A 26442-nucleotide genomic window follows, 5' to 3' on the forward strand; every position below is an offset into this window, starting at 1 on the left:
AAAAAAAAAAAAAAAAAAAAAAAGAAAGTCACCTTAACAGTGGTACTGTGCTCTGTAAAACCAGAATCTTTTCCCACAAGATGCATGTAAATAGGAGATCTCAAAAATAGAAAGACTCTCTTTCTCAAAGAATACAAACAGGTGTCACATAGAAAACTCGAGATGACATGGGGATTATTTTTCTTAGGTTTCACAGACTGCGGTCTGGGGTGGCTTTCAGGATTGGTTTGGAGAAGGGTCCGTCTGCTGGGTGGGCAGGTGTGTTCCTTCCCATGTGTGCTCCGTGCCTTTCCACACCCCTCCACTGTGGTCAAGATGCATTGTAGAAATCCTACCTCAAGGCCGGGCACAGTGGCTCACGCCTGTTATCCCAGTACTTTGGGAGGCCGAGGCGGGCAGATCACCTGAGGTCAGGAGTTCAAGACCATCCTGGCCAACATGATGAAACCACGTCTCTACTAAAAATACAGAAATTAGCTGGGTGTGGTGGTGGGTGCCTATAATCTCAGCTACTTGGGAGGCTGAGGTGGGAGAATTGCTTGAACCTGAGAGGTGGAGGTTGCAGTGAGCTGAGATCGTGCCACTGCACTCCTGCCTGAGCAACAGAGTGAGACTCCATCTCAAAAAAAAAAAAAAAGAAATCCTACCTCAAGGAAAACCAAAGAGTGACAATTCATATTTAAAAAATCACTCCCTAGGGTGTCTTTAAGAGTGTCCCAGTTTTTAAAGTATTGGCTCACTACCTGCTTCATAAAATGGCCAGGGTACAGGGAGGGAAGTGGAGCAGCGAGAGGTAGACAGAAGAAAACTTCTGCTATCGAGAGCATTGCCGAGTAAAAATGCACCCAAGGGAATGTAAAATGACATAGCTTCTGTGGAAAACAGTGTGGTGGTTCCTCAAAAAATTAAAAATAGAGTTGCCATATGGCCTAGCAATTTCACTCCTGGGTATATGTATTCCCCTCAAATCGAAAGCAGGATTTTAAAAGAAATATTTGCACACCTGTACTCATAGCAGCATTATTCACAACAGTCAAAATGTAGAAGCACCCCATGTGTCCATTGATGGGTAATTGGATAAACAAAATATGGCATATACACACATACAATAGAATCATTTAGCCTTAAAAAGGAAGGAAATCCATCCTGACACATGCTACAAAATGGATGAACTTTGAAGACATGCTAAGTGAAATAAGCCAGTCACAAAAGGAGAAACACTATAATTCCATTCATATAGGTACTTAGAGTAGTCAAAATTCATAGAGACAGAAAGTAGCATGGTGGATGCCAAGGGCTAGGGGGAGTGGGGAATAGGGAGTTACTCATTAATGGGTAGAGTTTCAGTTTTGCAAGATGAAAAAAGTTCTGTGTGGATGGATGGTAGTGATGGATGCTACTGAACTGTACATTTAAAATGGTAAATCTCCATTTACCATCAAAACATCTCCATTATGAAAATGTCAATATTCTTATACATCAGGGTTTTTTAACCTTGGCATTGACATTTTGTGCTGGATAATTCTTGTTGTAGGGGCCGGTATTAGCCTGGGTTTTCCAGAGAAATAGGACCAGTAGAATATATATAGGATATATGTATATATGTTTACTGAGATTGATTAAAAGGAATTGGCTCAGGTGGTTATTGGAGGTATAGTTTCAGTCCACGACTGAAGGCCTGGGGCCCAGGAGAGCTGATGGGGTAAGTTTCAGTTAGAGTGTGAAGGCCTGAGAGCCAAGAGAGTCAATGGTGTAAGTTCTAGTTCGAGCGTGAGTCAGAAGGCCAATGTCTCAGCTCAAAGACAGTTAGGCAGAGAGCAAATTCTCCGTTACTTTACCTTTTAATTGTTTTCTAACCTTCAACAGATTGGATGAGGCCCACCCATATTAAGGAGTGCAATCTGGTTTACTCAGTTTACTGATTAAAATGATAATCTCATCCAGAAACACCCTTACATATATACAAAGAATAACGTTTAACCAAATATGTGGGAACTCCATGGCTTAGTAAGTTGACACATAAAATTAACCATCATGGGGTCTGTCTTAGGCATTGTAGGAGGCTTAACACCATCCCTGGCCCCTACTCACTAGATACCAGTAACCTCCCAGCTTCTGCCTGCCAAGTGGTAGCAAACAAAAATATCCTCAGACATTGCCAACTGTCTCCAATGCCAGATCACCCCTGGTTGAGAACTATTGCTATACATTTTTCAGAAGAGTATAAATGTCTTAGGTAAGGAACATAGATATTCATTCTAGACTTGTTTTTGTTTTGCCATCCCTTGCAATTTTTAGATTCTGATGTTTTTATGTAATACATACTAGTTGTCAGTTTGTATTGGGAGAAATGTGGAAAATGCACAGACCAAGATTTAGGTCTTGATTCTGGTTGTGTGGCTTTGAATAAAGAAATGGCCTTTGATTTACTCATCAGTACAAGTTCCAGAGGTGGGGGTGAGAATGACTTGAACTAGGTCATCTCTATGGTTTCTATTTCTTTTTTTTCCTGGGGCGGGTGGAGAGTCTTGCTGTGTTGCTCAGGCTGGAGTGCACTGGAGCGATCATAGCTCACTGCAATCTCAACCTCCCGAGCTCAGGTGGTCCTTCCATCTCAGCCGCCTGGCCCCTGTCCTGAGTATCTGGGACTACAGGGCACGCCACCCCTCCCGGCTGTATTTTTTAATCTTTTTTGTAGAGACGGAATCTCACTATGTTACCCAGGCTGATCTCAGACTCCTGGGCTCAAGAGCTCCTCCTGCCTGGACCTCCCAAAGTGCTGGAATTATAAGCTTGAGCCATTGTGCCTAGCTTTATGGTTTCTTTTAGCATAAACACACACACACACACCACTAGTCCTTTAAAAGAGATTCAAGTAAAAATCCATAAAGACTTTAAAAATAGGACCACCTTCTTTTCATGCCTATCATTACAAGGATTGGAAGGACGGATCTAGTCCCTGTTCCTGCAGGAAATACCTGACCAGGTGACATGCAATAAAAAGTCACTCCTTCTCAATTTTAACTCACTATTTATAAAGCATTTGATAAAAAGTGCATTTTATGGAGGTAACGTTGGTTTTAATGATTGCTTCTAGGTAGCACTTTGAAACTTTTCTCAACACTAGAAAATAGTAGCATGTCTTTGGTCTGTTCAACACACATGGATAATTATAATTTCTTTTCAAAATAGCAATTTATAAAAAAAAATTTGGCCAAAACAGTAGGGTTCCTTGGCTATTTTTAGGGAAGAAATTACTAAGATGCAAAATAAGTTTTAAAATATAAACAAGCGTGTGTATATTTGGACTAACTTACATGTTTACGTTGGTTGTCCTGACGCAGCCACATAAGTGGCAGTTTGCATTCTGGGCCAAGCTTTTTAGCCTGCTGGCCCCCAAATTTAAGACCCATCCCAACTTTTTTGGCTTATGTTTCTATCTAAATATTGGGTGGAAACAGCAGAAGAACCAAAGTAAAATGGAAGGGGGGATTATTTGAAATTAAAACTAGTTAGTAACCAAACAGGCAGATATATGCCAGATTTTTTAGTGCCATTCCCACCCCCTCAAATCCCTCCATCTCCCTTCAACGCTCACTCCTATCCCGGCAATGCAGTGCAAAGACTGGTATAGCTAAGGGCCCGTCTATCAAACAGATTCAAGATTTGCAAGGGTAAGCCATGTAGGGTTAGAGTTACCTGCAGCTGTGTGATAGGTATGTAATAACATATGAACAAACGATATTAACACCTGTGATGAGTGAGTAGTCCAATAGCTATTTTTTATTGCCATGTTGTAAACTATAATGACAAAAATTGTAGGGCTTGTAGAAAATATCTTTACTGCTATCATGATTTATTTTCCTGGGATTTTGTTCTTTTTCCTCTCCATATACATGATAAAAAAATATGGTGAAAACACTATTACATATATATTTTTAGTTATATAAGTGTTGTCTTCACTTTTCACCAAGCCAAGTGAAACATCCATCCTTATAATTTATTCAGCCAGGATAAATTTCCTGGATAAATAAGTAGTTTTAGAACATTTCTTAAAATCATTCATTAGTGCCTGACAGTTTCTTTCCTTCCTTTCTCCCCTCCCCTCCCCTCCCCTCCTCTCTCTCTCTCTCTCTTTCCTTCTTTCTTTCTCTTTCTTTCTTTCTTTCTTTCTTTCTTTCTTTCTTTCTTTCTTTCTGTCTCTCTCTCTCCCTCTCTCTGTCTCTCCCTCTCTCCCTCTCTCCCTCTCTCCCTCTCTCCTCTCTTTTCTTTTCTTTTCTTTGCATTATGGTGTAGTGATTCTGGGACACAGGATTTTGAAGATTGTCTGGGTATTCAGATCCTGGCTTGACATCATTGTGAGGTGACTTTAAGAAGTTCCATTTGGCCAGGCGCAGTGGCTCACACCTGTAATCCCAGCACTTTGGGAGGCCGAAGTGGGTGGATCACTAGGTCAGCCATCCTGGCTAACAAGGTGAAACCCCATCTCTACTAAAAATACAAAAAATTAGCCGGGTTTGGTGGTGGGCGCCTGTAGTCCCAGCAACTCAGGAGGCTGAGGCAGGAGAATGGCATAAACCTGGGAGGCGGAGCTTGCAGTGAGCCCCAGATCGCGCCACTGCACTCCAGCCTGGGTGACAGAGCGAGACTCTGTCTCAAAAACAAAAAAAGAAGTTCCATTTCCACTTCTGTAAAATGAGAATAGGGATAGAACCTACCTCTTAGAATTATTGTGAGGTTAAGATATGTGAACCATTTGCCTCCAGCCTGGCACTAGATGCATTCAAAGTAGTTGATGAGCTGGGCACAGTGGCTCATACCTGTAATCACAGCAATTTGGGAAGCTGAAGTGGGAGGATCATTTGAGGTCAGGAGTTCAAGACCGGCCTGGCCAACATGATGAAACCCCATCTCTACTAAAAATACAAAAATTAGCTGGGTGTGGTAGCAGGCGCCTGTAATCCCAGCTACTCGGGAGGCTGAGGCAGGAGAATAGCTTTAACCCAGGAGGCGGAGGTTGCAGTGAACCGAGATTGCACCACTGCACTCCGGCCTGGGCAACACAGTGAGACTCCATCTCGTATTGATGAAAGAAGGGAATTGGTCAATAATTTATCTAGAAAGGATAATGCCATTATTAGAATTTGATCATTTAAGAGACTCTGTCTAGTAGCATTGTTATCTCTGAGTTTTTTTTGTTGTTGTTGTTTGTCTGTTTTTTGAGACAGAGTCTCACTCTGGTGCCTAGGCTGGAGTGTAGTGGTGTAATGCATCTCCACCTCCTATTTTCCTTCTCCCCCAGGCGTCACCATGCCCAGCTAATTTGTATTTTTAGTAGACATGGGGTTTCACCATATTGGCCAGGCTGGTCTTGAACTCCTGATCTCAAGTGATCTGCCGACTCGGCCTCCCAAAGTGCTGGGATTACAGGCATGAGCCACTGCACGTGGCCGAGTTTTAATCTATAAGTAGCTTGTCAGGAAGGTCATCTGGTGTAGTGGTGTGGATTTCCAGCTGCCTGTTTGACACATTGCATGACAAAATATGAAAACTAGTGGTATTGTCGTGATTTTTAAGTGACTCTATTATTAGTCACTTTAAAGGACCATCTTTTATTCTAAGATCATACCATTTGGCTTTTGGGGGAGAATATTAAATTTAATATTCCTCCCCTCTCCCCTCTTTAGATTGATGGAGTTGTTTTATAAATGTGCTTATAAGTCAAAATAAAAAGTTGACAACCTTGAATTGGTCTCTCCAGTTGTGTGGTATTTCAGGGGCTATGAGTAGGCATTGTATTGATTTAAAGTACCAGAATTCTAGGAGTCACATTCATGGTAGGAAGCTTTTCTCCAGTGTCCTTGACAGATTGTCTTTAGCCACTGCCTTTAGTATCTCTAGCAAGGCAGGGGCTTCTCTTACCGAACAGCTCAAGACATTAACAGTAATCTTTTTTGTTATATTTTGTGATACAGTTAGCTTCCTAGTTCAGTATAGTGGACAGACCACAGGCCTCTACTTCACCAAAAATTATTTTACTTTGGGTATGTAAGGCCAGAGTTGTGAATATTAAAAGGGAAAATGAGATGTAAACACTAAGCTATATTAAACATTTTAGAATTATTAGTTCCTTTCTTCCTTCCTTTCCCATCGAAAGCATCTATTGATTGTACTTAATTCACACATCTAGAGCAATGGAGATATTCTTCTCTTATTTACATGAGAGCTCTTCAGGTTTCTTCCTCAATCTCATCTTCTCCAGACCAAATAGCCTCTCTTTTCAGTGGCTGCCCTCGTCAGGTTCCAGATCCCTCACTGTCCTGGCCTTCAGTTTTGGAGGCTGAATACGTGAAGTTTCTATGTTTGGTCCATGAATTCTGCTTGGGCACCTAGTATATGTAGACTAGTAATAAAAATGCCTTAAGTTCCCAGAAGACTCTGTGGTTTTAATGGTGCTTTCCAATCTTCCCAACCCTGGGGCAGGGGAGATATTTTCCCATTTGACTGTGAGGAACCTGAGAGCCTTTCTAAGAACAAACAGACATCATTTAATTTTAGAGTTGGGAAGGCTTTGCATGCCATGCCGACCTCACATCCCAGAAGAGAAACTAAAAGCTCAGAAGAGTTACGGGACTTGCTTCAGGTCACATGGCCAAAGTTTGGCTGTGGCCCATGGGAATTGGACTCCATTTTTAAGTCCCTTTTTAACCCAGAAGTTGAACCACCACGCTGTGCTGCCTCTGTGTTGTGCAAAGGATGAGAGAAGCATAAAGCAAATAACGGGCTCCTTAGTGCAAAGAACTTGCACAGGAATAGAGTGAAAGATTTGTTTTGCCTTTCTGTTTAGTTCATTTAAAAAATTCCAGCAGCTTACGTGATAATAGGGTATAAACTATAGGAGAAACATTCAGAGGGAGGATAGTTTAGAGCACACTCTGAAGAACATTAGGTTGTGGGAGAAAAGAATAGAAGAGTGGGCCGGGCATGATGGCTCACACCTGTAATCCCAGCACTTTGGGAGGCTAAGGCGGGCAGATTACGAGGTCAGGAGATCGAGACCATCCTGGCTAACACGGTGAAATCCCGTTTCTACTAAAAAAAAAAAAGAAAAAGAAAAAGAAAAAAAATTAGCCGAGTGTGGTGGCAGGCGCCTGTGGTCCCAACTACTGGGGAGGCTGAGGCAGGAGAATGGTGTGAACCCGGGAGGCGGAGCTTGTAGGGAGCTGCGATCACGCCACTGCACTCCAGCCTGGGCAACACAGCGAGACTCCATCTCAAAAAAAAAGAATAGAAGAGTGTTCCCTGTGAGTGATCTATGGTAGTGTTCCTTAACATTTCTTTGCTGATGTGCCAGTTTTTTTTTTTTTAATTTCCAATCCAATATGGTTCATGTTTTTATAAAATATAAAGATTAATTTTCAGGAAAATAAAATGAAACAAAGCCTACATAATACAAACGCAAAGTTCTTATTATTGATTCAAAATCATAAAATTTGTCATGTTGCCATGACGTGAACTTTCAGTAGCTCTGCTTGTCTCATTGTGGAATGTTAACAGTTTGCAGACTACTCAGGTTTTGAGTAGCAATGGTGTAGTGGGAACAAAAGTGGGAAGAAACCAGCTGTTGTGGTGGGCAGGATATAGAGGTAAAGAGATCTAGGGGAAGAGGACCTAGCCAGAGCGGAAGAGTATAGGTGAAGTATGCAAAGAAAAAGATTAAGGTAGTATAACTGATGGAGAATCTCAGTTTCTTCCAGTGGGTGGAAAGGAGTTTAAATTTGCCTCCAGAAGCAATGGGGGGCCTCTATAGGATCTTAGGCTTAGTGTCAGAGCTATGCTTTAGACACTCTTGGATGTCCTAGTAATTCTAAGATACTTGCTGCTGTCTGTAAGTTCTATGTATATCCAGAACTTCTTTGTTATATGTCAATTGTTCTTCCATGATTTCTTTTCTCTTTATTTTCCTCTGTTATTTGAAGGGCAGAAATAGGCTGCTTTTTCCCATGTCCTCCTCTTTGAATTTTGCCATTGGGTCTTCTCTGGGACAAACACTTTATATGAAGTAGGTCAGCCAGTCTCCTGTACTCCTTATCCTGTGGCTTGACCACCTCTGGGCAATTTCATTCAACTGCAGTCATCTTCCAGGAAATGTCTAATTTGTTAAACAAATACTTGTTTTATTTCTGAGCATTTTGAAAGCAAGGTCAAAGATGGTGGCTGGGGAGAGAAGGTGTTCAAGTGGAAAAGGCTACTAGAGTACAGTAGGAAACTGTGGGAAGGAGGATTTAGGGAATTGTAAAGACTAGCCCGTCTTAAGTAGGGTTAGTGCTCCTGGTATGTGGAATGCCTTTTTATTCCTTGCCTAGGAGTGAGTGGCAATGCTCTGCTATATAGATCAGTATTTCAGTCCTGAACCACCAGGGCCAAGAATTTGACATCCTGCTGGGATTTGATAGAAAGTGCCTTTCTATCAAATTCTCATTCCCAGGTGACATTGGACCACTTTCTGAGAACCCCTAGCTCAGTGGTTAATGCTGAAGAAAGTCTGTTTTCTAATAAAGTAAAAGGAAAGAAGATAAATCCACATCCAGCAGGATGTGACATATTACAATCAATGTACATAGAGTACTTTCCTTATGTCAGCATGATCCAAACACTTTACATGATGAGTTACTTTATTCTCACAGCAACCTTGTGAGGTGGATGCCATGATTCATTATTTATAGATGAGAAGGTAAACACAGAATTTAATCCATCTGTGGAAGATCACACAGCTAATACATGGTAGAACTTGGATTTGAACTCAGGCAGCCTTGCTGAAAGTCATGTTCTACTGCCTGAAACTGAAATAATATTGTATGGATGGAGTGCTCTTGAAGATTGGTCATCTTACATGGATTAGTAAGTTGTTTGGATGGACAATCCTTTTGTCCTGAGTGCCAAGAAATATGGAAGAAAAAGATAGTGACTCAAGAGTCATGGAAGAAGAAAAACAGGAGGAAGAGCAAACCCAGGCTAGGCAGTGTCTTTGGGGGATGATGAAAAACAACAGACCATTTAAACGTCCATGGTGTTTACATAGCTTTAGTTTAGTAGCACAAATACTGGTTATGGAATAGGATGTCTCCTCCCCATGAATGTTTACAGTATGTTAGGTGTTGGGCTAGGGGGTTAGAAAATTGGTAGTGAACAAGGCAGACTAGATCTTTGTCCTCATAAATGTTCTTTTCTAGTGGGGAAGACCATGAACACATAAGGGGCCATTGTAATATGCTGCAGTGGTTCTCACATGTGAATGTGCATCAAAATCACATGGAAAGTTTGTTAATACCCCTAGAGTGTTTGATTAGTTGGTCTGGAGTAGGGCACAAGAAAGTGCCTTTCTATCAAATTCTCATTCCCAGGTGACATTGGACCACTTTCTGAGAACCCCTAGCTCAGTGGTTAATGCTGAAGAAAGTTTGTTTTCTAATAAAGTAAAAGGAAAGAAGATAAATCCAGTGATAACTAGACAGAGGAAATAAACTGGTTGGTAATATAGAGTTAACTGGGGGCCATTTTAGGGGGGCTAAGGAAGGGCTGACATTTGAGAGAAAACCAGGAGGTAAGAAGGAGGTGCTATGGGAAGAGCTAGGGAAGAATAGACCAGGCAGAGAACAAGTGCAAAGGTGGAAGGAGGAGAGGTTTGCGTGCCTGTGGGAGTTGGGGGAGCTGGGAGTGGGGTGGGGATGATTTGAGATGATGTTGGGGAGGATGCAGGAGCAAGTTCAGGAAGGGCCTTGATATAGAACAAAGAGAGTGCTAAGCACTGGATTGGCGTGAATTGTCTTCTTGTTTTTAAAAGATTGCTTTGACTGCCATGTGTAGGTTGAATTCAGAGGGACAAGCATGGAAAGAGGGAGACCAGACAGAAGGCTACTGTCGTGGTCCCGGGAGAGATGGTGATGGCTTGGATTGAGGCAAGGGGTCGAGGGGTGGAGAAACAAGATAGAAGTGAGCTGGAGGAATGCAGTGTTTTTTTTTTTGTTTTTTTTTTTTGAGACGGAGTCTCGCTCTGTCGCCCAGGCTGGAGTGCAGTGGCGCAATCTCGACTCACTGCAAGCTCTGCCTCCCGGGTTCACGCCATTCTCCTGCCTCAGCCTCTCCGAGTAGCTGGGACTACAGGCGCCCACCACCACGCCCGGCTAATTTTTTTTTTTTTTTTTTTTTTGTATTTTTAGTAGAGACGGGGTTTCACTGTGTTAGCCAGGATGGTCTCGATCTCCTAACCTCGTGATCCGCCTGCCTCGGCCTCCCAAAGTGCTGGGATTACAAGCGTGAGCCACCATGCCCGGCTGGGAATGCACTGTTTTTGTTTCTACTGGCTTATCACCGCCTGGAGATGCTCATAATGGAGGCCCATGAAAAGCTTAAATTATATTTCCTATGTGCTGTTTTAGAAAACAGAGAAGCACAAATAACATTTTAGAAAAATAGTCATTATCACGTTATTTAAGTGTCTGTGCCTCCACCTCCTCCATTCCCCTGAAGGTAAACCTCAGCTATCTGGAAAGCTTGGCTGTCCAGGGCAACTTGTTCTCTGAGATCTCTGATTTAGCCCTGTTAATGTGGAGTATAATCTGTGTGTGTGTCATTGCTTAATTGTTGGCATGTAGTGACTCAACTGGTAATTTAAATTAAAAGACTGCATATAAGCATACTATTGTTCTTCTTGGATCTCGATGGAGCTTTGATTGGCACTTAAGTGATGGTGTCTTTGAATTAATTACTATAGCTGGGGAAGAGCTGGGAAAACACACCAGGGAAAAAATACATAGTTGTGATGTAGGAGTGAGAGGAGTACGTTCAATGTGAGAGTGAGCCTAGAATGAACCATACTGGAGTTAGAGAATAAAGGAATAGATGCCAAGTACTCACAGATGTCTGGGGCCCCATCTACACCGCTGCACCCTGCTGAGGTGTGGTCAGCTGGTAGCCCCACCTGCTCACTGATGGGGGAACTACCCCCTGCCCTGCAGGGCTGCAGGGGAAACAGTCACATGGAGGTCCCCCCTCTTCCTGTCTCTCAGGATCCCAGCCCAGGCAGTTCCACCTCAGGCAGTCTCTTTCTCACATGTTTACACACATCCTCTTCAAACCTTGTGTTTCTTTTCCTTTGCTCTTTTAAATCTTGCCCAGTCACCTCAGGAAATTCTCTCCTTTTCTTTGTTCTATTCCAGAGCCAAAATAAGGGAAAAAAATTTTTAGTCATGGTTAATATGCGTGAGATTCATGCTATGATAAACATATTGACAAATGATCTCATTACCAAATCCTGTGGCTCCTCTATTTGCAGGTTATTTGGACAGCAGAACACTTTCTATCCTGGAAGCTTTTCTTTTAGGTTCCTCCTCCACTTCCTGATCACTCCTGTTTCCCACCTCCCCACCTCCCCTTCCTGTTTCTATTCCCTTTTTTTTTTTTTTTTTTTTTTTTGAGATAGAATCTCGTTCTGTCGCCCAGGCTAGAGTGCAGTGGCGCGATCTCAGCCCACTGCAACCTCTACCTCCAGGGTTCGTGATTCTCCTGCCTCAGCCTCTTGAGCAGCTGGGACTACAGGCACCTGCCACCATGCCCAGCTAATTTTTGTATTTTTACTAGAGACAGGTTTCACCATGTTGGCCAGGCTGATCTTGAACTCCTGACCTCAAGTGATCTGCCCACCTCAGCCTCCCAAAGTGCTGGGATTACAGGCGTGAACCACCGTGCCGGGCCTGTTTCTATTCCTCAACTTTGATTATGTCTAGAAATGTTTTTCTCAGCCGTTTTCTTTATTTTTCTCCTCTTTATCTCTAAGTAATGCCATCCACTTCTGCAGTTTTAATGCTCTGTGTTGCCTACTCCCTCACCTTTACCTCCTCTTTGACATTTCTTCTCGATTCTAGGCTTGAAGTTACAACTCCCTGCTGGATAACATCACATGACCCAACAGACCCAACACACTTTTTCCTCCTGTTGTGTCTCCAGGTGACAGCAGCATCACTCTACCGGCTGCATGGACAAAAAAACCACCATGTCATCTTCAGAATTTGCCTTTAAGCTGGGCACAGTGGTACATGCCTGTAGTTCCAGCTACTTGGGAGACCAAAGCAGGAGGATCCCATGAGCGCAGGAGTTTGAGTCCAGCCTGGGCAGCATAGCAAGAGCCTATCTCTTAAAAAAGAAAAGAAAAGAAAAGTTCGCCTTTTTTTCCAACCTCTAATCAGTAACATTCAGTAACAAAGTTCTACTGGTTCTGCCCCTGAGGGGGCTCTTATCTATCTATCCCTTTCTGTCCCTTGTGCTGCTGTTTTGGTTCAGGATCTCATTTATCCCTCATAGTTGATCTTTCCTTCTTGACTCTGCAATCACCTTTTTATACTTCCAAGCAAGACATGTTTGTGCATTTGTTGGCGTATGCATGTCAGGCACATAGAGGGTGCTCACAAGATACTAATATAATCCATTTTATTCCAAAAAAAGCACAAGATAGGCCGGGCGTGGTGGCTCGCGCCTGTAATCCCAATACTTTGGGAGGCCAAAGCAGGCAGATCACTTAAGGTCAGGAGTTTGAGACCAGCCTGGCCAACATGGTGAAACACCGTCTCTACTAAAAATACAAAAAAATTAGACAGACATAGTGGTGGATGCCTGTAATCCCAGCTCTCGGGAGGCTGGAGGAGAATCACTTGAACCTGGGAGGTGAGATTGCAGTGAGCTGAGATGGTGCCACTGCTCTCTAGCCTGGGTGACTGCATCTCAAAAAAAGGAAAAGAAAAAAAAAAGAATGCAAGATAGCTTACCAAAAAATGCGTAAGATAAAATGCAAAATAAGTCGATGAGATGACCAGGAACCACTCCCACCCCCGGACTCTTGCCAAACAGGGCAAGAAAATATGAATCCAGGACAGGAATTACTGAAGCTACTTACCTAATGTATGCATTTGTAAACATCTGGTTACAATTTTGGCTGATAGAATCTTTAGCTGATAGGGAAAGAGGGTCCATTTCTGTGATTCCACGTTGTCCATAAGATAACAAAGACAAGTTGTGAAGAAGAAACGCAGCTATTCTTGGAATGGAGGTCAGAGAGAACTTTTTTCCCAAGGGCTCTAATAAGGGAATTCGATGTAGCTTCCTGAATAGTAACTTCATTGGCATTCTTGGAATATTCATAGCAATCAGTTTCTTGAAGCTGCTACTTCTAACATCACTCATTGTGGGCCAGGAGAAGAGTGCCAACGTGCTGTTTCAATAAAGGTAGTTGCAAAGGTGTAGGAATTGTAAAAATTGTGTCCACCCACCAGAATTTCTTTGTAAAGCAACCTTGTTTATGTTTCTTAAAAAATATTTCATGCCTTCTTGCTCCCTTCTCAAACTCTGTATTATATGGAGCTTCCCTGGCAACTGTAATATGAGCCTAGGTTATCTTTCTAGGTTGTTCCGAGACCGCAGCCTCTACCTGCCAATGTGCAGCCCCATAACCCAGCCATACTTGTCTACTTGCAGTTTCCTGAATGGCTCTGTCCTCTAGACTCTACCTTCGTGCCAGCTGTTCTTTCGTTTCGGAGGCCCTTCCCTGTACTCCTTTACTTGGCTGTTTTTCCTGCTTGCATACAGCTGCCCTTTTTCCCCTTAAGATCAGAGGGAATGTTTTTCTCATCATGCCAATAAAGATATGTTGATCAACAACCAGAAAAGCTGTGAGTTTTTTAAGTAAAACTGAACATACTACCATCAATAATACATCCACTCCCTTTAAAGGTACCCAGAATTTCATGTTATAAATTTTACCTCATTTTAAATTTATTAAACTTCTCCAAGCACCACTATTATTAATAAGCAGGAAGAGGCTTTTCCTGCATTTCCTTGGTTAGGTACAGGTAGTACTGTTTTTCTCTTTGTTTTGATGTTTTGTTGTAACATTAGGTCATTACTTTAGCTACAGGGAGGAGCTCACCCCACTCTGACCCATTAACCTCATAGTCTAAGCACCATTTGACCATTGTTTCTGGAGAAATTATTTTCACAAATTCCAAAGCATATTTTTAAAACATCACTGCAACACAATCCAGCCTAAGGTAGTGGAAAGAATCATGGACCAGGATTTATCATTTAGAGTCTGATCTTGATGCTTTAATTAATTATTTAACCCCCCTGGGTCTCAGTTCCCTCATTATTAAAATGAGATGGTTGGGTTAGGTGGTGATTACATGTTGGTGGTAATAGAAAAATAATAATAACTGACATTTTGCTATGAGCTGGGGACTCGCCAGAGGTCATGTCATCTAATCTTTATAGCAGTGTTCTAAAGTCAGAATCGTTATCTCCGTTTACACTCGCAGAAACTGAGGCACAGAGATTAAGGGACTTGCCCAGGGTTATACAGCCAGTAAGAGTTATACAGCAGGCTCCTGGGCTGGCTTGGGGAAATTGTTAACCACTATGCTTTCTAGTTTAGTGGTTCTGTGAGATACTATTTATAGGATAAAGCCTGTATTTTGAAATTTTGAGGAAGAAAAATTAGTTTTACTGAAATCCAATTTTACATAATTCCTCCCAAGCTATTTTTAATGCAGTAACTTGTATTTAAATGAAAACCTTACTGTCTTTCCTGCTTTTCCCCCAATGTGTTTGCATGTAAAGTTATTATTTGGTTGTAGCAATAGACAGGGAGGAAATCTGTCGTTAACGCTCTTTACCGTCCATAGGAAATGTTGGTCTTTCCCAGAAACTTATTAGGTGTCGCATGTAAAGAAGATATTTTATATGTCTTCCCTTTCTTTCCTCCTGCAACCAGCCCTTTGATTTAGATGGTTGGAAAATTGTTAAGCCTGTTTTTCTTTGGAAGTGCCAAGTAAGTACTTACTACTATTACTAGGTAAAGCATTTAATGCAATGTCTGGCACATCATTCACTCGACAGATGCTATGACCACACATGGTACTGGAGGCTTGGCATACAATAGTGAGCAAAACACAGACCCTACCCTAACAGAGGAGCATAGGGGTCCAGGGAGAGGAGCAGGGAATCCATCAAAGAGATATTTATAAACTTTACAGATTCTCCATAAGTTTAAGTTTTTCATAATATTATCATAATATTGTACAGATGAGGAATTAGCCTTTTATTCAAGCCCTTTTCCCAAGGCAGTCCAAACCAAAAATTCCACCTCTTCCCATCACAACCCACCCAAATTCATTCAGCCATATCTACTGCTATTAGTGGGATGGTCAGTTCATTTACTGTCGATAGTAGGATACATTTGAGAGTGAAAGGGTGTACTATTAATATTTATGATGGAGGCTGGTTATGGTGGCTCCTTCCTATAATCCCAGCACTTTGGGAGGCTGAGGTGGGATCTTCACTGAGGCCAAGAGTTCCAGACCAGCCTGGGCAACAAAGCAAGACCCTGTCTCTACAAAAGAATTTTAAAAATTAGCCCCTGCATGCCTGTAGTCCTAGCTACTGAGGAGACTGAGGTGGGAGAATCTCTTGAGACGAGGAGGTCGAGGCTGCAGTGAGCTCTGATTGTGCCACATGTACTGCAGCCTGAGTGACAGAGTGAGACTGTCTCAAAAAAAAAAAAAAAAGAAAAAAAAGAAAGAAAAGAACTATGCTGAGACAATAACTATAAACTGGAATTGTATCAGGCCAACCAGAATATATTATTGTTGACACCTACTTCACGGTATCTGAGTTGACCCTCCAATCTTATATTCTTTATTTTATTGCTATGTATCTCTTCAACCATGTGAAGAGCCATTACTTTATTTCTGATTGTCAACATATTGAAGTTCAAAAGCCGACTCCACATTATACAAATAGACTGATAAAGTTAAGCACAGGAGATCAATGTACTGGATGGCTACTAATCTTAATATTATCACCAGGTGCGGTGGCTCACACCTATAATCTCAGCACTTTGGGAGCCTGAGGCGGGTGGATTGCCTGAGGTCAAGAGTTTAGACCAGCCTGGCCAACATGGTAAAACCCCATCTCTACTAAAAATACAAAAATTAGCCAGGTGTGGTGGCATGCCCCTATAATCCCAACTACTTGGGAGGCTGAAGGAGGAGAATTGCCTGAACCGGGAGGCAGAGGCTGCAGGGAGCTGAGATCGCGCCATTGCACTCCAGCCTGGGTGACAAGAACGAAACTCCATCTCAAAAACAAACAAACAAAAAACCTAATCTTAATATTACAAACATGATCAGGTCGGGTTGCTAGTTTAGATGTGGGTGGTGAGCTGAGCATCCATGGCAATGGGGCTTCTACTGTCATGGGCTCCCTCTGTGATGTGGCCTTCCTTCTGTGATGAGCTCCCTGGGGTTTCTCCTGCAATGGGCTCCCCCTGCAATGGGCTTCCACTGTAATCAGCTCCCATTGCATTCTGGTTTTAGGTGACAGCAGAGGGACTACCTGGAGAAAGTGTGCATCTGGGCCTGGGAGAATTAGTAAGTGTAGGGTCTCACTTTACCACCTAGGCTGGAGTGCAGTGGTGCCATCTTGGCTCACTGCAGCATCAACCTCCCAGGCTTAAGCAATCATCCCACCTCAGCCTCTGAGTAGCCTCCCTCAGTCTCCCGAGCAGCCTCACTATGTTGCTGAGGCTTGTCTCGAATTCCTGGGCTCAAGCAATCTTCCTTCTTCGGCCTCCCAAAGTACTGGAATTGCAGGGGTGAGCCACTGTGCCTGGCCTTATATTCTTTAAGATTATGGTCTTTATAATGTGTACGTGTGTGTGTATGTATGTGAATTAGAGGTATGTGGCTGGTTTTGATGGAGGTTAGAGGAATTAGGTATTCTCTTCCTTGTAGGAGCTCATTTTCTAAGACATTCATTTCTCTGCTTACTAATTTAGTAACAGAAACTGCTTCAATAAAACACCAGATCAACTGCAGAACTGAGAGATTTTCTCAGGTAAACGTCATAAAGCAGTAACTCTAAGTCATCATTCTCTGGACAGAAAACTATGTTCTGCCGTGAAATTTGTGTTTGTGTCTGGGTGTGTGTATGCCTCTTTCTCTATTTTTTTCTTATTAAGCAAATTTCATGGTAGCACGTTGTTTTCTCCCTGGAGAAAGAAACAAGGGACCATATGATTCATATTGATTGCAAAAATTAAAAAGAATTTAAACTTTTTGTTTGTTTCTGGGACTTTTTAGAACTTAAAGACTTGTCACAAGTGGAGCTATCCAAGAGTATTACAAACCAGGTCTAAGAATATTTGCTCCCCAAGATTCAGGACCTTGTCATGCTCTGATGGCATAGCCTCTTCTCTACTGAATAAATCATTAGTGATTTTAATGAGTTATAAGTCATTCCCAGGGGAATATCTCTAGTGACATTTTATAAACCATCATTATCAATGTCTGTTGTCTTACAGTTAATAGAAACAATTGAGTCATCCCAGTTGTAATTTTGAGTCATTTCTTTAAGGATAGAATACATTTTTATAAGCCTTTAAAAAATGGCCATCAGAGCAGAGGGGAGAAGGAGAGAGAGTGTGTGTGGGGTATGTGTTTGGGAGGGGAGTCTGCACGCCTCATCGCCTGAAGGGAAGTGATTGCTCCACAAGCCTGCATTACGGGGATGGTGAAATCCCAGGAAGCCTGCCTTTGGGTTCAGGCTCTGACGGTTGGCAGCTGGTCTTTAGGGTATATAGATTGCCTCATCATTTAGAATTCTTCTCTTGCCTCAACATAATGAGGTCAGTGCCTTAGTCTTAGAAACTGGAACTGTTCTTGCTTAGGTCACTTATTGGATGTACAAACAGTGCTTATTGGAAGGCCCCTTTCAGACTGGGGGCATTAGGAGGGATTTACTGGAGTGTAGCTTTTTTGTGTTTTTTTCTCATTGTTTTGTTTTTTTAATCTTAAAATCAATATGTTATCTAGGGATGGTTTTATCAGGTTATGTATAAACATTTTATGCACAGTAAGTGAAAAAAATGTCAGGATGTTAATGTATACTTCTAAAAACTCAATAGAACCCAGGAGTAGCAGAGTGAAAATACAGCTAACTCAGTTTATCACCGGTTCTATAGAAACAGTTGAAAATAGAAGTGTAAGAAATTCTTTTAAATACCCCATGGGATCTCAGTGGCCTTCTCTCACACTGTTACTGTCAGTTTTAGGGGGCCCATGTCACTAAAATATTAAAGATTAGGGTGTGGACAAAGAAAAGGGAAACTTCAAAGGTTTTTAAAATCACTGGGCCAAGCTTGTGGTACTAGGAAGGCAGCTGTAATTTTGATTCAGTTTAAATGGAGGAATAAGAAATATTTGACTTGAGTAGGCAATTCCTTGAACTCATGGTTTTGACTCTATTTCATGGACAATATTTTCGAACTTGAGGCTAAACCAGGGCATTCAGAGTTCGCAATCAGGAAGAGAGAAGCAGGTACATGCTGAAACAAATTTTCCTGAATTGATACTTACCTTTACAACATTTGATGCATTCTGGCATTTTTCTGTTCTATTCTTTCCTATTTCAATTTTTTTAAAAAGTTGGCTATGACCCATTGAAATGATTTCACAATCTATTAATTGGTTGTGAGCTGAAGTTTAAAAAATACGCGTCTAAACAGAAGTTTTCGTGGGTGTGCATGTTTGAAGGCAAGGACGGTGAAGTAATGTTTTCCTATCAGTCGTGCTAATAAGTGTAGCCATAATAAAACATAAACCATTTAGTTAATTAGAATATTTACCATAGTAAATGCTGTTGGATTGTTTTCTTTATGAATCGTGCATTTTGTCTGCTAGGATGAAGTAATTGAGTGTTTCCAATTTGCCCAGACGATAATCTTTATAATACTTCTTGTTGATGTTAAATGGACTATTGAAATAGTATTTTGTCTGTGTGTTTTGGCTAGTAATAAACACTGTTTTGTCATCGTAGGGTTACCAGAACAGCTGTTGACACCCAAAGAATGCCTGGGAACACCAGTTAGGTAGGAAGAAAACAAGGAATATTATAGTTTTAACCCTTATCTATTCCCTGTGTTGCCAGATGGTAGGGTTCTTGATCAAATTAGAGACAGGAAAGTAATTGTTTTTTGTCTTTGGCATTTATTTTTCTTTGCCATTTAATAGACATTACTCCAGAATTAGAGCATTTTATATTTTTCTCTTTAGAACATATCCCACACTTGTGAAAACTAGCCTGTTTAAAAAGACCAAAAGAAAAACAAACAAAGAAACAAACAAAAACAAAAGAAGCTGAACTTGTTTTAAAGCTAGAAAATATTGAATTAGTCTAACTAGTTTTATTTGTTTTATTTTATTTCTTTCTTTGTAGGTGGGCACCATCTAATAGTTTTATTTTTTAGTTACCCTTTTAAGAATTTGTAATTTAAGCCACACATACTTTTTGTTGTGTTGTGATATTTACACACCAGTGTTTTATCCTCACTCTTTTCTACTTTCTAGTGTTAGCTTCCCCTTGAAGAACACACCCTTAAATGTCTCCTAGGCTGTATTGCTTCATCAAGAGTGTAAACAATTACAGCATAAAATGGTACCTTTGGAAATGAAGTCATGCGTCTTTCTTAATTGCTGAACTCTTGTAATTCTGAAGGGGGTCTATTTTAGCCTGTACTTACTCCCATACTTGCTAACACAAGCAAATGGGCCTACACATACAGCTAGGAAAAGCATGAATCTAAGGGTTTCTTAGGGTTCCATAATTATGCATGGAATGTGCAAGAGCAGGAATGTCAAAGTAGGAGTAATAATGATAGATGTCGAAAGGGCCTTAGAGGTTAGTTGGTACAAAATATTTTACAATGAAGGAAGCTGGAATTGAGCAGGTCTGGGTTTCTTCTTCCTAGCTTCCCCTCCCTTCGTCCCATTGTAATATATGGCTGTCAGGATGACGTTTCTACAGCAAACTTGATTTGCATAAACTTTGCTGGCAGCTTTCCACACTTTTAGAATAAAGTTCTGATTTCTAAAGGTCACATATGAAGGCCTTTTGGGATGTAGTTTTGGCTTGTCTTGGTAGCTTTTCTCACCACTTGTACACATACTGCCTATAATGATCAAATTCCTTGGTGGTCTTATCTTTTTGGACCATACTGCTTGTAATTCTCTAATTCCTTGATGGTTTTATCTCTTTGACCACTCTGGTTTTATCTCATTTGACCATGCTTTCACACATGATATTCTTTCTGACAGGAAGGCGCCCTCCACCTTCCCCCAAGACACACATTATCTAGTTCAGAGGCTTTCAACAAATTTTTTATTTGCGTATGAACCCAGTGTGGATTACATTTATATTATGACCATATACATATATAGGTGTGTGTGTATGAATGTACATGTGTGTATGTATATTATATGTAATATATATTTTATATAAAAATCTAAATAATTGTCATGAACATGCTTATTTTTATATGTGATATACTTAACTTTGATATTGGTAATATCTGCCCTTTGTACCTCTGCACAACAGCTTTGGTGTTGGAAGCCTTTTTTGAGCTCGAGGTCTGATTCGATCATCTTCACTTGCTAAGTCACACATGTCATAGTATTTACTTGTTCTGTTCCTCTCACTGCCTCAGACAGCTCTTGAGGGTAGAGACTGTGTCTCACTTGTCCTAGCACACAGGCACAGACCTAATAGGTGCTCAGTAAAGGGATAATGAAGAAACTGGGCCCAGTGTTGTGCTACAAATTGATAGCCAAAATCGCAAAGACAGAAAAGAGCCCCATATTTCTTGGTTCTCAAGACAGAGGTATGCGTCGCAATTTTTCATTTGGAGTAGGACTTGGAGAATGGCTAGACATAGGATGAATTATTTTTTTTCTTGAAGGGGAAATGTGAAAAGACACTATCATATATACTCTTAGTTATAAAGGAAAAAACCCACAAAATACAGCTATTAAGACTTAATTACATAACAGCCAAATTCACACTTTTTAATATATAATTGTTTTGAAAAACTGTACAATCGTGTAACTGTATCAAAATCAAGATATAGATCATTTCTATCACCACATAAATTTTTTTAATGCCTCTTTGTAGCCAGCCTTTTCTCCGCCCCCCAGCTGTTGCCACCACTGGTCAATTTTCTGTGTCTATAGGTTCGCCTTTTCCAGAGTGCTGTATAAATAGAATCATGCAATATGTAGCCTGTTGCATCTAGCCTCTTTTACTTAGCATAAAGTGTTTGAAATCATCCATGTTGTTGCTTCTATCAGTAGTCTGCTCCTTTTTGTGCTGGATAACATTCCATTGTATAGATATACCAAAATTTCTTTATCCATTCACTAATTCAGGTTGTTTCCAGTTTGGGGATATGTATATGTGTGTGTGTGTGTGTGTGTGTGTGTATATAATTATATATCTATAAAATTTTATATATATATATAATTTATGTCTAGGATTGCTGGGTCATATAGTCATAAGTATATGTTTAATTTTATAAGAAATTACCAAACTGTTTTCCAAAGTGGTTGTACCATCTTGCTTGTTGCCAACAGCATATGAGAGTTCCAGTTGTTCCACATCTTTATCAGTACTTGGTATTGTCGGCTGCTATTTAAAAAAAATTTAGCCATTCTAATAGTTGTATGGTGTCTCATTGTGGTCTGATTTGCATTTCCTTAATAACTACTATGAACATCTTTTCATGTGCTTATTTGCCATTTGTGTATCTTATTTGGTGAAGTATCTGTTCAAATCTTTTGCCCATTTTAAAATCAGACTTTTCCTATTATTGATTGTAAGAGTTCTTTCTACATTGTAATATAAATTCTTTATATGTTTTGCAAATATTTCTTCCCAATCTTTTTTGTGTTGTTTCATTTTCTTAACAATGGCAGCACAGCTTTGAAAGTCTTTGAAGGGAATATCCTAAAGCTTACTAAAATAGAGGTTTTACAGCCTGGGCAACATAGTGAAACCTGTTCTCTACAAATAATAAAAAAATAATTATCCGAGTAAGGTGGTGCTTGCCTGTAGTCCCAGCTACTTGGGAAGCTGAGGTGGGAGAATTGCTTGAGCCTGCGCAGTTGAGGCTGCAGTGAGCCATGATTGTGCCACTGCATTCTAGCCTGGGCAACAAAGTGAGACTCCAGTCTCAAAAAAAAAAAAAGATTTCAATCCACGAAAGTAGATGATCATAAAATGAATTAAACATTTTTCTGGTAGAAACAAGTTTTTTAATTCATTTCTAAGATTTGAAGGTGACATTTTCTCTAGCCTTTCCGAGTTGTTAAGAAAGATTTTACTTAGGATGTTGAAGTACCTTAAATAGATAATGACTTTACAAGTTGATAACTTGTCTCTGCCGTAATTAATGTTTATTTTTAAGTGTCAATATGGGTGTTGTGGCATCTGTCCTCTTAAGGATTCCAAGGCTGTAGAGAAGCATGTTTTGGATTCCTCTTGCTGGGAAGTACTCAGCCTTGGTACCTGAAAAAAACAGAGACGATGTCAGACAGCATGGAGCCAGTTTATCCTACTGCTCAAAACTGTTTGTAGTAGAAATGGAGCACAGACATTAGAAGGGTGTCTACTGTGACACTTAGTTGGATTCTAGTCGTGCTAAAACATGTAGGGTCAAAAAAATATCTTTGGAGCAAAATCTGACGTGGCACATATACTGTTTTGGCTGCATTTCTGCAGTATAAATAGCCGTATCTTCGTGTAGCTGTTCTTGTTGTTTTCAAAATGAAATAATGCAATTTGAAAACAGTTAAATTTAATTGAATGTTGCAACAGTAACTTAAACAGTAATAGCAAGTTAAGAATAGAGTGGACTGATGGAGTTTAATACAAAAAAAAACCTATTGATAACATCTTTTGACATAAAAGCCTTACTATCCTCACACAGTACCTTGCACATATGTGCATAATGGATATTTTGTAAATATTTGTTAAATGGATGACAGGATATCTCCTTTTCCTCTTGTAAAGGAAGCCCTTAATTAACCTCTATTCCTTTTGGCGTGGTGGCTTTCAATAGCAAAGATGTTCCAATCCCATGATGTATGGGCTGCTAAAAATATCATTGATATATATTAGACTTCAGTGTTTACACTTTCATTCAAAGGTATTTTCGAGAAAGATATTTTTCATTTTGCAAATGAAGAATCTTTTAGGTGTCAGGAGATGAACATGTTCAGAACTATACAATTTCAGATTTGTAAAAATATATACCATATATAGAAAAAATCTGTAATGAAATCCATGAAATATGGCTGTGGTTACCAGTGGGTGTTGATATTGTGGATGGTTTTCTCTGCATTTCAATTTTTTAAAAACAATTAACAGTGGTTACTTCTGTTATTATAAAAAGGTGGGGAGAAAATGAGATTACTTGCCCAAAGATGTGGAATAGTGTCAGAAATCAAATTCTTAATGAACTTTGATTAGAACTTTGGTGTTATATGTGTCTTTACTACTTGTGGTTGAGAGAGACCTTCCCTTCAAATTTGTTCCACTGGAGGCATTTTGCAGTTTATTTTTAGTTTTTAGTTTTTGGTCATATTGTAGACATTCGTTAACTGGAGATTGGCCTGAAATTTCTGGTTGAGTACCAAAGACCCTGGAAAAGTCACTGGGAGAGTTTTTTTATTTATTTCTAAGATTTGAAGGTGAAACATTCTTGGTCATTATCAACATGTGTTTTTTGAGTTTATGGACATCACCGTCATTTTTTTTTTCTTTTCCTAGAGAACATTTTAGAGAACCCTGTGTTCTCTTGAACCTGTACATGACTTAGTGACTTTTTAAACTGCCAGGTAATATTTGAGATAAAATCAACAATATAGTAGTAGCAGTACAGTTTTATCTAATACAAATAGGAGGGCTTGTTCAAATTTAGATAACATTGGGTCAATCACAGTATATTTAAAATTAAATAATTCTGTGGCAGAAGGCCCAGACCCAGTAAGGATGCAGTGTTAGAGTCCACAGTGGTACATGCTTAGCCATCAGCAAACAGGTTAGGCTCGCTTAGGGATCGTTTTACAGGGATCTTAAAAGGTACCTTGTTGAAACATGATATTCTTTACTCTGTAGATACTTTAGCATTAGTGAATTTTATGGGAGAAAAGAAGATGAGAGTTTAACCACTGGAGAGATTTGGCAGTTTCAATTAAACAATTGCACCCTTTAAATTTTAATTTTGAAATCAATGACTGCTGGTATTTGGGAGTTCATGTTTATTTTCTAGGAAGGTGATGTGCTTTTGTATTTCTAATCTTTTGTTTAGATGAAGTATTTGATCTTGAAGGGTTCTCCCAGCTTAAAATCTTTGTCTCCCAGGGTTCTGGAGTTTAGTTTTGTGTTTAGGAACAACTGCTCCAAGTGTTAGGTCTTCTGCAACATTTAGTATCTTCTGTAAAAGTGGTTTCTTTCTGAGAAGGCCAACAAAGGCAGTGTGGTGTCTCCTTTTAGTCTGGTCTTGGTCCACTGGATTTAGATGGCTTCCAGGAGCAGCGAAAACATGGATGATGATAAGATAACAGCTTTTTCTTGTTGAACTTATTATACATGACCTGACATTTTCCGATCTTCACAGCAATCTATAAGGTTCAGTTATTACTGCCTCCATTTTACAAACAAAGAAGCCAGGGCAGAGAAAAGAGGAACAATTTGCCAAAGATCACACAGCTAGTGGTAGTAAATCCATATGTAAACCTTGGTCTGTCTGGTGCCAAAGCCCGTACTTGCAACTATGCAATGCCGGCTCCAAGTAAGGCCATCAACTCTCTGGAAATTGCCCTTCTGAGACATTTGGGAGTTGGTGGTGCTTTGACCTCATATGATATATATTTATATTTGGTTCACTATCCCAGAAGGTGAATTCCTGGGATTTATTACTGATGCCACTGGTAAGATTGTACTACTCATGTGAATTTGAAGGTACTAATCTGTAGGAGCATCTTCTGGCTGAAAATTCTTTAAACAACTTCGTTTTATTTATGTATCATAATAATTTATATGGCTTTTGAGCCTCATATATTTGTAATTATTGTCATAGGTCATCCTTTCTAACCTCTTATTTATAAAGTCTGTGTACTTCAGATTCTCTTTATGGTGTTGGTAATGTCAGGTCTAGAATCTACTCTTAAGACTATCTATAGGTTGTTTATCACCATCAGCCCTCATTATTTTAAGTGGATACCCACGCAACTATACTCTGTAACCACAGGTTTCCAGAGCTTCTCTGGAGATAACATCTTGTAGCTCACCACTGCCCCCACCCCCAACTTTTTACTTCATAAATGTTGTAACTGAATCCCAGAAAGTATGAGAGAAAACATCTGTAAAGAGGGAACTTCTCCGGGTGTGTGAAATTAAGAAAAATTTAGAAATAAGTATTACTCCTGAATCTGAAGCTTTGAAATAAAAACTCACCGTGTGTTTTACATATGTTAGTTTGTAAATATGGAGTCTCACTAATTGCATTTACAGCTCACAGCAAAACTACCTGTTATGTCTTGTTACTATAAGGAAAAAAATGAGAGCTGTGCGTGTGTGTGTGCATGTTTTAAAAAACTGGAATGCAGAGAATAGTGTGGTGTAAATTGTCTCTAATTATGTCTTTTTCTGGTGAGGCAATTAATTTGTTCTCTCCAGACCTTTTTCTGATGAGGAAATTAATCAGTTTTTCTGTTACAGTGATAACTCACCTGAATTCAGGTGTGCCAAGCTTAGAGGAAACTGTACAGAATGCCTCATTTTGTAAAGCAATCAATTATTGTTGTCCTTTCTCTTTTTATTGGAATGACTGAAAAGCACCAAAACTGTCTGATATTTTACATAATCATTGTTTACTCATTTTGGATCATTATTTTGCTTTCGATATGATTAAATGTTTTGTTGTATTCTTGAGAATGATTTTATTGGTTAAGGCCAAATGTATCTCCCATGAGAGTGACTTAGTAATTTAATAATGACAGAGGGATAGTCTTTAAACTGTGCATTATGATAAATTTTTCAGAAACATTCTATAAAATGAATCTCATCTGTTTTTATCTGAAAAGGTAGACTCCTCCATGAATAAACTACGGAAAAGGGTGAATCAGTATATAATGCCAGTATAAAGGTGACAGTACATCATGTCAGGCCAGGAAGCCACCCAACCAATCAGCTTCAATTTACTGATGAGCAGATGGAGGCCCAGTATCATACCATGGCTATGTGGCAGTGTGGGAGTTGCGCCTGCCTTTTCTGACCCCTGTTTTGGTACCATTTCTCCAGTATCTTGCTAGAGTGTTTATGAAAAACAAAACATTTCCTCGCCCCTTCCCCCAGGGATAATGATCACTGACTAAAGTAGTATTGGGGCCTGGGTTTTAAAATAGTAATTCCCAGAGAAGCATAGTAATTTGGCTTTTCTTTTAAGTTTCTTTAGTAGGATTTGAGTTGTTTTCAATGTTATAACATTTTAGAGTGCATGTA

General features: G+C 40.1%; 1 protein-coding gene across 3 annotated transcripts in view; it reads left to right on the top strand.

Annotated features, from left to right (window-relative positions):
• The window catches only part of LGR4 (leucine rich repeat containing G protein-coupled receptor 4), a 109348-nt gene that overhangs the window by 33028 nt on the left and 49878 nt on the right, over positions 1-26442 (top strand). Inside the window, exon 1 of one of the 3 annotated variants that reach the window (XM_058446692.1) lies at positions 16401-16475. The exons of the other annotated variants lie outside the window; for them this stretch is intronic. The gene's annotated coding sequence lies outside the window, so the exon portion shown is untranslated. Of the gene's footprint in view, positions 1-16400; positions 16476-26442 lie in introns of those variants that run through there. 3 annotated transcript variants of the gene reach the window in all.

Source organism: Hylobates moloch, unplaced genomic scaffold, assembly GCF_009828535.3.
Source record: "Hylobates moloch isolate HMO894 unplaced genomic scaffold, HMol_V3 SCAFFOLD_11, whole genome shotgun sequence".
Classification (NCBI taxonomy): domain Eukaryota; kingdom Metazoa; phylum Chordata; class Mammalia; order Primates; family Hylobatidae; genus Hylobates; species Hylobates moloch.